The 9,424-nt window shown below is 38.6% G+C and overlaps 1 pseudogene; it reads left to right on the top strand.

Moving 5' to 3' along the window:
- Nucleotides 1-37: 37 nt before the first annotated feature.
- LOC138155757 (BAI1-associated protein 3-like) overlaps nucleotides 38-9,424 on the top strand; it is a 27,776-nt pseudogene continuing 18,389 nt past the window's right edge.

Below are 9,424 nucleotides of genomic sequence, written 5' to 3'. Positions count from 1 at the left end.
ACACTTGAATCAGAGTGACACTCAGAGAATTAAAGGCATGGGTTGGAGTAGAACTGATTATTCCACAGTTGTGATAACAAAGGCAGTGTTAGCATTCATGATGTCAGAGAAAGCTAAAGCCCAAAGAGATCTCCTTCAAAGAGTAGCTGTCATAACGAACATTTTCCATAAAATGATAGCAAGGGGATTGCAGCCATATTTCACAAATATTGAACATGTTGACCAGTATGCCAGGAATACAAGCCAGCTAGAGCCATATTCAAAGCCAGTGAGGGTAAGGGGTAGGGGTGGGTGGGAGTATGTAAAAACATAGCTGTCAGATGTGTGGATAGGTGATGGAAAACGAGGCCAAATTCAACTGGTGAATCATTCTGGTGTCAGTTTGGATCTTTGGATCACCTCAAGCTGAACATTAGAAGATTGGTCTTAGCAGACAAAATTCTTCAACAGTTGTTCTTTTCTTATAGATGGAACAAACGGGGAGTATTCCTTAAATAAACTTCATCTCATAAATGGTTTCTTTCCACTCCATTCCCACCTTCTCCAAGAAGTGGTCTGTCAGGATCTAAAGGACAATACAGTTTCTCTCCGGACGCACCAGCTTTTTGCAGTCTGGCTTTGATGGGAACCCAGAGCAGTTGTAGATCATTTCCTGCAAGTTATTTCATTCATGGTAGGTCTTTTACCTGCTATTCTTACTCTTACAACTCAACTTTTTTGAATCAGTTGAATTGGAAGGTTAATTTTATTCCCACATCAAATGGCAAGTTAATTCTTAGAATTACTTTAAATTGTTTCCTTGTGCTCTGCCATATAAAATTTTAAGATTTCTTCATCAAACTCCCTTTCTTACCACCACATTTGGTCTCCACTTATATGAAGCAACTATTTGTACTTGCCTCACTTTCCTAACCTGTTCCAGTATCCAAAATTTCCTGTCCTTTATACTCCTCCTTTGGACCTTCTCCCCACAGCAAGCTCCCCACACCAAAAACAAATCCTATTCTTCTATAAGGGGACTAGTTGTTCTATTAAATACCAATGTTTGCTGCTAGGGTGCATCCATGAAGGGTTTTTTTGTGTTTAGCTAAACAGAAGACAATGTTGGATGATAACCTTCTAATGTCATGCAGAATTTTAACCTTGTCCTCTTTTGGCCCATTGATGATAAGAGTCTCCAGGTCTTCTTAAAAAGTTTCTTTGACCTCGTCAGGGTTCATCATGGTGCGAGCATAGACACTGATGATGGGGGCATGATGTTTTTCTGCATGTGTCTATCACATTATCACAAGACTGTTTTTCACTTCTTTTGGTAGGCATACAACCTTGTTGACTAGCTTCCTTTTGATTGCAAAACCTACACCAGCTTCACAGAGCTCCCTTTCAGTGTGACCACTGCAGAAGAATATGTATCCAGCTCCACCTTCAGTTGACTGACCTTCATTTGCCAGCATTGTTTCATTGAGGGCTGCTATTTAGTTGAGATACCTTCTGAGTTCTCTTGCAACAAGAGCTATTCACCTTTTAGGTCTGCTGGATTCTGTGTTGTCTATTAGTGTGCACACATTCCATATGCCCATGGTGAGTGGAATCATCATTGCAGATGTTTTTGTACACAGATGTTTCAACCACAGAGTGGAATCCCCATCTGCTGTGGCTATCAGGGCAGAGTTGGGTAAGCAGACAATTTTTAGGGTTCTATCCTCTTCCTCACACCAGGAGGTGAGCAGTGTGATTCTTAAAAGGCTGCTCAGATACCTAGGGGGCTGCTCAATCCCACTGCTGCTTCCAGTGAGAAGAAGACCTATGACTTGTGTGCAGGATTGTGACTACAGTTCCCATCATATCCACACCTGCTGCTTTATCTCTTTTCTGTAACCACAGGATTTTGAGATAGGTAAAATGGAAAAATGGTAGAAGCAGAGCTGAGGTTTTTACACGAAGTTTGTAAATCTGACCAAGGCCTTTGATACTGTCAGTCATGAGGTCTTATGGAAAATTACGTCAAAATTTGGTTGCTGGGAGAAGTTCATCAGCAATGTATATCAATTTCATGATGGCATACTTTCCTAGGGTCTGGATAATGGACAATGCTCTGGTACTTTCCCAGACACCAGTGGAATGAAACAAGGCTGTGTGCTTGGTCCCATGCTTTTTAGCATGATGTTTTCAGGCATGCTGTCAAATGCTTTCAATGAGGATGAACATGGTGTGAAGATAAGCTACCTGAACTTATAGTAAATTCTTCAACTTGAAAAGACTACAAGCCAAGACAAAAACAGAGAGTATGGATACATGATTTTCTGTTTGCAGATGATTGTGCCCTCAATGCATCCTCTGAAGCTGAGATTCAGCAAAGTATGGACCAATTCTCTGTTGTTTGTACTAATTTTGGTCTAACAATTAACACCAAGAAAACACAGATGCTCAGTCAGCCACTACCACACCATCCATACATGGAACCACTGGTTATAGCAAATGGAGAAGTTTTGGATGCTTTGGATAAGTTCACTTACCCTGGTAATGTACTTTCCAGGGATTTATACACTGTTAATGAGGCTGACACACTCATTGCCAGAGATAGCTCAGTGTTTGGGAGACTCTGAAGGAAAGTGTGGGAGAGAAGAGGTATTAGACTGACTAACAAACTGAAGCTCCACAAAGCTATTGTGCTGACCTCATTGTTGCATACCTGTGAAACCTGAACAGTCTACCAGTGCCATGCCAGGAAATGGAATCACTTCCGTTTGAATTGTCTTAGGAAGATTCTGAAGATTACCTTGCAGAATAAGATACTAGACTCTGAGATCTTTCTTGAATTAAACTGCCAGCCATTCAAACTCTAATTCAGAGAGCACAACTCTGATGGGCTGGTCTTCTTGTTTGAATGCAACACTTGTTAAAAAGACTCTTTTATAGAGAACTCACACAGGGCAAGCCTTCACATGGTGGTCAGAAGTGATACAAACACACTTTCTAGGTCTCACTTGAAAACTTTGGAGTTGATTGTGTGACATGGGAGACACTGGCACAGGAACACTCAGTGTGACATGCCCACATCAGAGAAGGTGCTCTGTGAGCAAAGCAGGACTGAAATGGCTCAAAGGAAATGCAACATGTGCACATTTAGAGAATCTACCCCAAATATTCACATAGACTATTTGTGCCGGACCTGTGGTAGAGCATTTTGAACCTGTATTGCTCTGATCAACCACAGTCAGACACACTGTAACTTGGCTCTAGCATAGTGCTGTCATTTTGGTTTTCTTTGAGAATGAAGGACAATAACCTAACAGCTAGCTGTGAATGGGAAAGTGAAGTAAATACATTTATTTACAGTCTTGTACTTCTGGGTTTCTTTGGGAAGCTCAACCATTCCCAATATTTATCTACTTTGGTTTTCTATTCTGTCCCCATTATCTCCAAAGGGGAATATAATATTAATCTTCTTACCCATGGAACTCTGCAAAATTACATACATTTAAGATAACTATCAGTCAACAAACATTTATTAAGTACTTAATATGTGCCAGGCATTGTGCTAAGCTCTGGGCATACCAATACAATAAAGAAAGATAGTCTCAAACTTCAAGGAAAGAGTTTATAATCTATTAGGAGAGGGCAATATAGAAAATGAAATGGAAAAGTGTGTGTGTGTGTGTGTGTGTGTGTGGTACTGGGGACATGATGGAGAAGTCCAAAGGGGTGTAGCTCATTGGCAAGTGAAGATTAAGAAACTCATATATGACTAATCCCTAGGTTTTCAGTGTGAGTTTATGTCTTGTAGCAATGGGTGAAAAGGTAAAGGAATGTAGATGGCGTCTCACCCATGCTTATTTAGTCAGTCAGCTCATAACCATTATTATTATTAACACAATCACTGTACTAAATGTTGGGGATACAAAAAGAAAGGCAAAAGATAGCTCCTGCCTTCAAGGATCTCCCAATTTAATGGGAGGAATAAACATGAAAACATATGTACAAAAATATGTACAAACAAGTCATCTACAGAATAAATAGGAAATAAACAAAAAAGAGGAGGCACTTGGATTAATAGGGGTCTGAAAAGGCTTCCTTTAGAAGGTAAAACTTTAGCAGGGCTTTGAAAGAAGCTGGGTAATCTAGAAGGCAGAGATAAGAAAGGAGAGGATCCAGACATAAGGGACAGTTAAGTGAAAATATTGGGGGATGGAATATCTTGTTTAAGGAATAGCAAGTAAGACAGTGTCACTGGACAGTGTCATCCAGGAAATACATAGTATAAGAAAACTGGAAAGGTAGAACTGAATGGGTTATGAAGGGCTTTGAATGACAAATAGAGGATTTTATATTTAATCTTGAAGGTGATAGGGAGCCTTTAGAGTTTATTGAGTGTGTGTGTGAGTGAGAGAGACACAGAGAGAGAGAGAGAGAGAGAGAGAGAGAGAGAGAGAGAGAGAGAGAGAGAGAGAGAGAGAGAGAGAGAGAGGAGCTGCACTTTTGGAAAATAATTTTTGCAGCTAAATGGCAGATAGACAGGAGTGGCGAGAAATTGTGTCAGGAATACCAACCAACAAATTATTGTAGTAGTCCAGGTGTAAGGAGATGAGGACCTGCGTGAAGGTGGTAGCAATATCAGAGGAAAGAAGGGGATGTATTCAAGAAATGTTAAGAGCATGAAATTGACAGGTCTTGGAAACAGATAAGAGAAGGGAAATGAGAGGTAGTGAGGGGTTGAGGATGAACCTAGGTTTTAAACCTTTGAAGCTAGGATGATGATGGTGCCCTTGATAGTAGCAAGAAAGTTTATTTCTTATAAAGGGGAAAGATAATTAGTTTAGTTTTGGACATGTTAAGTTTAAGATGTCCACAATATATCCAGTTGAAGATATCTAATAGGCATTTGGAGATGTGAGACTGGAGGTCAGCAAAGAAGGGTTAGATGAGATTTGAGAATGATCATCATAGAGATGATAATTGATTCCACGGAAACTAATCTTGTCATAGACAAATAGTATAGAGCATAGACTTAAATAATATAGAGCAAAAATAGAAGAGAGCTCAGGAGAGAGGTCTAGGGAATATTCACCTTTATTGGGTATCACTTGGATGGACAAGCAAAGGAGACCAAAAAGAAGTGGTCAAGGAGAAGGTGGTGTCCCAAAAACGTAGAAAGAAGACTATCAAGGAGGGGAGAGTAGTTGGCAAAGTCAAAGACTGCAGAGAGGTCAAGGAGAATAGACTCAGAAAAGGTAATGGGATTTGGCAATTAAGAGATCATTGGTAACTTTGGAGAGATCAGTTTTGGTTGAAAGATGGTCATAAATCAAATTGTAGAGAGTTAAGAAAAGAGTGAGAAGAAAAGAAATGGAAATAACTATTAGATAGCACAGCCAGTCACCATCCTGATACTATTCTCCAAAAGGACTAGGCACATGGAAAGTCCCATGCACTCTCTGACAGTTATATACCCTACCCAACTCCAGAAAAAATTCATGACCTCTGTTTCTCAGAAGGCAGGTGACTTTTAACTTTTGCTCTCCACCTCTCTGGATGGCAGTACTTGAATTATTAGTCTCAGGAGATGTGGATAGTGTAGATTTACCCTATGACCTTGGTAGCATTCCTTTGCTACCAGAAATCTGCCATATTTCACATAATTTAAGAGTTTAAAGAGATCTCAGAGGCCATTTAATTTTATATAGCCGAATAGGAATCCCCTCTACAACAGTTGGGGGGTGAAGTGGAGAGAGTTGTGGACCTATTAGTTGTGTTACTCTGGGTAAGTCATTTCACCTCTGTCTCAGTTTCCTCAACTGTAACATAGGGATAATAATAGTCCCTATCTCCCAGGGCTGTGATGCAAATCAAATGAGATTATATCTATAAAACACTTGGCACAAAATAGCCATTAAATAAACACTTGTTTACTTCCTTCAAACAACATAAAACTGCCAATAAGGAGAAAATCATTACCTTCCAAAGCATAATGTTCCACTTTTAGATTGCACCAATTTTTAGGATGTTCTTGCCTTACATAAAGACTAAATTTTCCTCTTTTCAGTTTCTGCCCCCTGATCCTAGTTCCGCCTGCAGGGGCCAAACAGAAAAAGTCTCAAATCTTTCCCTGAGACAGCTCTTCAAATATTTGAAGACAGCTACTATACCCACCTTTTCTCTTATTCCCAGGCTAAACGTTTATATATTGCCCTCATTACTACCTGGGGTGGAAATCAGGGAAACTATTAACCCCCAACTGTAAATTCTCAGGTTGGTGAGTAACTTTCCCATGATCATCTGTTAGAAAGTATTACTGGTGATGGCTTCTTAACTGAGTCTTCTGATGTTTAGGCCAGTGTTCTTTTCATTAAACCATGTCATACCCTTTCTATGTATTGATTATACTGATATTTTTCCTTTTCTTGACTTTGAAAAAATATTGTTATATGAGATGGTTCCCTTCAAGGGGATACTAGGGAAAACCAAGATGATGAAAAAACAAAAGAAATCAATAAATACATTTTAAAAATGAACCATCCTATTATACTTTAGTTTTGGGATAAATGAGAACTGCAGTCATGAGGACGTATTAAAATGGCATGTGCCATACAAGCAACCAAGCAAGCATTTAGACTGTATACAGTTTTTAAAAAAATCCAAGTCAGAGAATCAGTTAAAAAAATCAAATCAGCAATACATTAAATTAATTTGTGGACTATGAATATACTTTGTGGCTTCCTCTAGCCTTTGACAGTCTTAACCTAATTTATAGATGCAGCCCAAACCCAAGAATTTTAGGACACAGTTGAAGGTGCCACTGGTACCTATGACTACTCCCCAGGTTGAGAGATAAAATTTCTTATTGCAGGAATTAGCAAACTTCCCTAGGTTGAATGAATAAAGATATTTTGAAGCTTTTAACAAAAGAGGAGTTTAAAGGGAAACATGATAACTGTCTTCAAATATTTTGAAGGTTGTCATGTGGAAGTGCCTAGTTGTGTGTTATTCCAGAAGACAAAATAAGGCTTAATGGGTTGAAGATATAAAAAAGAGATTTAGGGAGAACTTTCTAACAAGTATTAATTCTCAGTCACAAAAATTATTCAAGTTGATGTGAGAATAATTGATTATAGATGCTATAAAAGGGATTCCTTTGATGAGAGTGAAGTCATGCTGAATCATCCCCATAACCTCTTATATATTATGTATAGGTTCTTCTTTATTATAGGAAATATGAGAGGCAAAATACACCTGACCTTAGTCTCTCTGAGACTCAGTTTCTTGATTTGTAAAATCAAAATTAGACAAACTTTAATGTCCCTTTGAGTGCTAAAATCCTGAGAACTCTTTCTGGTCTGGACCTGATATTAGCAAAACAGCCTAATTTCTCCCTGGTACATTAATTCAAGTCAGTTTAATTGATCAGGTTCAACCAGAAGGGAAGATGGGATTTGTAAGTTAAAATGACACAAGAATATCCCTGACTTCAAAGAATTCTGTCATCCAAGTAGAAGCTTTATCTTGCTTATGTAGGGTTAAAACATTCAGAGGTGGTTGAGAATTTGTTCTCTTTAGGTCAGATGATCTAGCTCCCTTTATTTACTTCAGTATGGTTCTCTTCAAACCAAGTGCCTAGCCTACCTGGACTTTAATTATACATTATGCAGTTTTACTTACCTGAACTCAGAGTAGGTTTTCCTGAAGTGGGGACTTGGAATGGCAGTGAAGCGGCAGAAATGGTGGTGACAGGGTGAGAGGATAGGGTACAAACATCTATTATCCATTTTGTAAGAAAGTCCTGTCAGTGGTTTGAATGCTATTCAATATACTCCATAGCTAGCCCAAGGTGGATATGACTGAGTGTTCCTTGAAAAATTGACCCTTATTATGTCATATACCAAAGATAAAGCTCCTCTCCCATCCATGCTTCCCAGGCATGAAGGACAAAATATTGTTAGTGCTTCAGGAGGCAATCAGGGAGTTTTGGGAAAAAATGATACTGCCCAGACATTGAACTGAATGATACATACTTAGTAGCCATTTATTTCCTTTTGGATTTATCTTTTTCTGATTTGTAGGCCACACAACCTCTCTCATGACATTCTGTGAAATGAAATGAAAATAGAGCTTTGGAGCGGTAGCGATTGACAGGGAGAATCCTCAATCTGCCACTTAAGAAAGATAATTTGTTCAACATGAAGTATAAAAAGCTTTGTCTGATGGCTGCCTCAGAGTCAATGGGGTGTCCTGTCATCCAAATGGGCTGAGAAACAGGTTTCTACAACTTGCTCTTTTGAGTAATTACTGTCTTTAAGTGTGAACATTCAAGCATGCAAAATGGGACGATAGCTTATAATTGTCAGATATTGGATTAGTATAGTGATAGGAGATGAAAGGATTTTAGGCACTAGGGACCATTTGCAGCTCATGCCAAGTTTCTTCAGGTAGCTTGGAATGAACCTGCCTGGCCTAAGCTGGTCAGAAAAGGAGTAGGAATGATCTAGAGGCATGTGGCTTTGATATAAACCTTCTCTGACGTTTGCTACTCTCTCCGGCATCACTGACCTTATTCTGCCAAACTCATCTTTGTACACTCTCTCTGAAGCAAAAAAGGAAGGAAGCAGGCCTATTTTTAACAAATAGCAATGTGTGATAAATGACATATTTTTGTGTTTATTAAAGGCTGCTGGGGAAAAGTACAGTAAAAAATATTTCTTGACTCAAATATTTTGCAACTTCCAAGTTTGAAAGTGTCATGGGAGATTTGGTTGGGTGACTAATCCCAAGGATGTGATGTGAGCTGTCCTTAAGGTTTCAGGAAATGCCTGGAAATAAAATGTGGTTATATTTAAAAAGCTCCACTACAATTTTATATAAATTTAAGATATTTTCTATCTCGTTTTTGTCAAGCACTTAAGACCCAAGCCAGATCTACACAAAAGGAAGCAGCCACCACATTCTGGTTGGAAATAGATTAGGGTGTTATAGTGTGAGTGCTACATTTTAAGATCCAAATTATGTCCTCATAACAAAACATTTCATAGTAGGATTAATGATTTACACTCATGTAGTCCTTTAAGGTTTACAAAGTTTTTACTAGACTAGAGATTCTTAATCTATTTTTCTATCATGGACCCCTTTGTCAATCGAGTGAAGCCTATGGACACCTTAGAATAATGTCTTCAAATGCATGAAATGAAATACAAAGGATTACAGAGGAAACAAATTATATTGAAGTACAGTTATTAAATTTTTTTCAAAGGATGGACATTAGGTTAAGAACCCAGGTTTTAATCAAACCATGCTTCAATCAGAGTAATTGGATTAAAATCCTGATGTTGATGCTTATTATTTGTGTAACCATGGACAAGTTATTTAACCTCTTCCAGTTTCAGTATCCTCTCTCTCTCTCTCTCTCTCTCTCTCTCTCTCTCTCTCTCTCTCT

The sequence above is a fragment of the Petaurus breviceps genome, unplaced genomic scaffold (assembly GCF_028583685.1).
Source record: "Petaurus breviceps papuanus isolate PSGF00001 unplaced genomic scaffold, PetGlider_PUasm1.0 98, whole genome shotgun sequence".
NCBI classification, from domain to species: domain Eukaryota; kingdom Metazoa; phylum Chordata; class Mammalia; order Diprotodontia; family Petauridae; genus Petaurus; species Petaurus breviceps.
The sequence above is the reverse complement of the archived record's forward strand: the minus strand, read 5'-3'. Positions and strand labels throughout refer to the sequence as shown.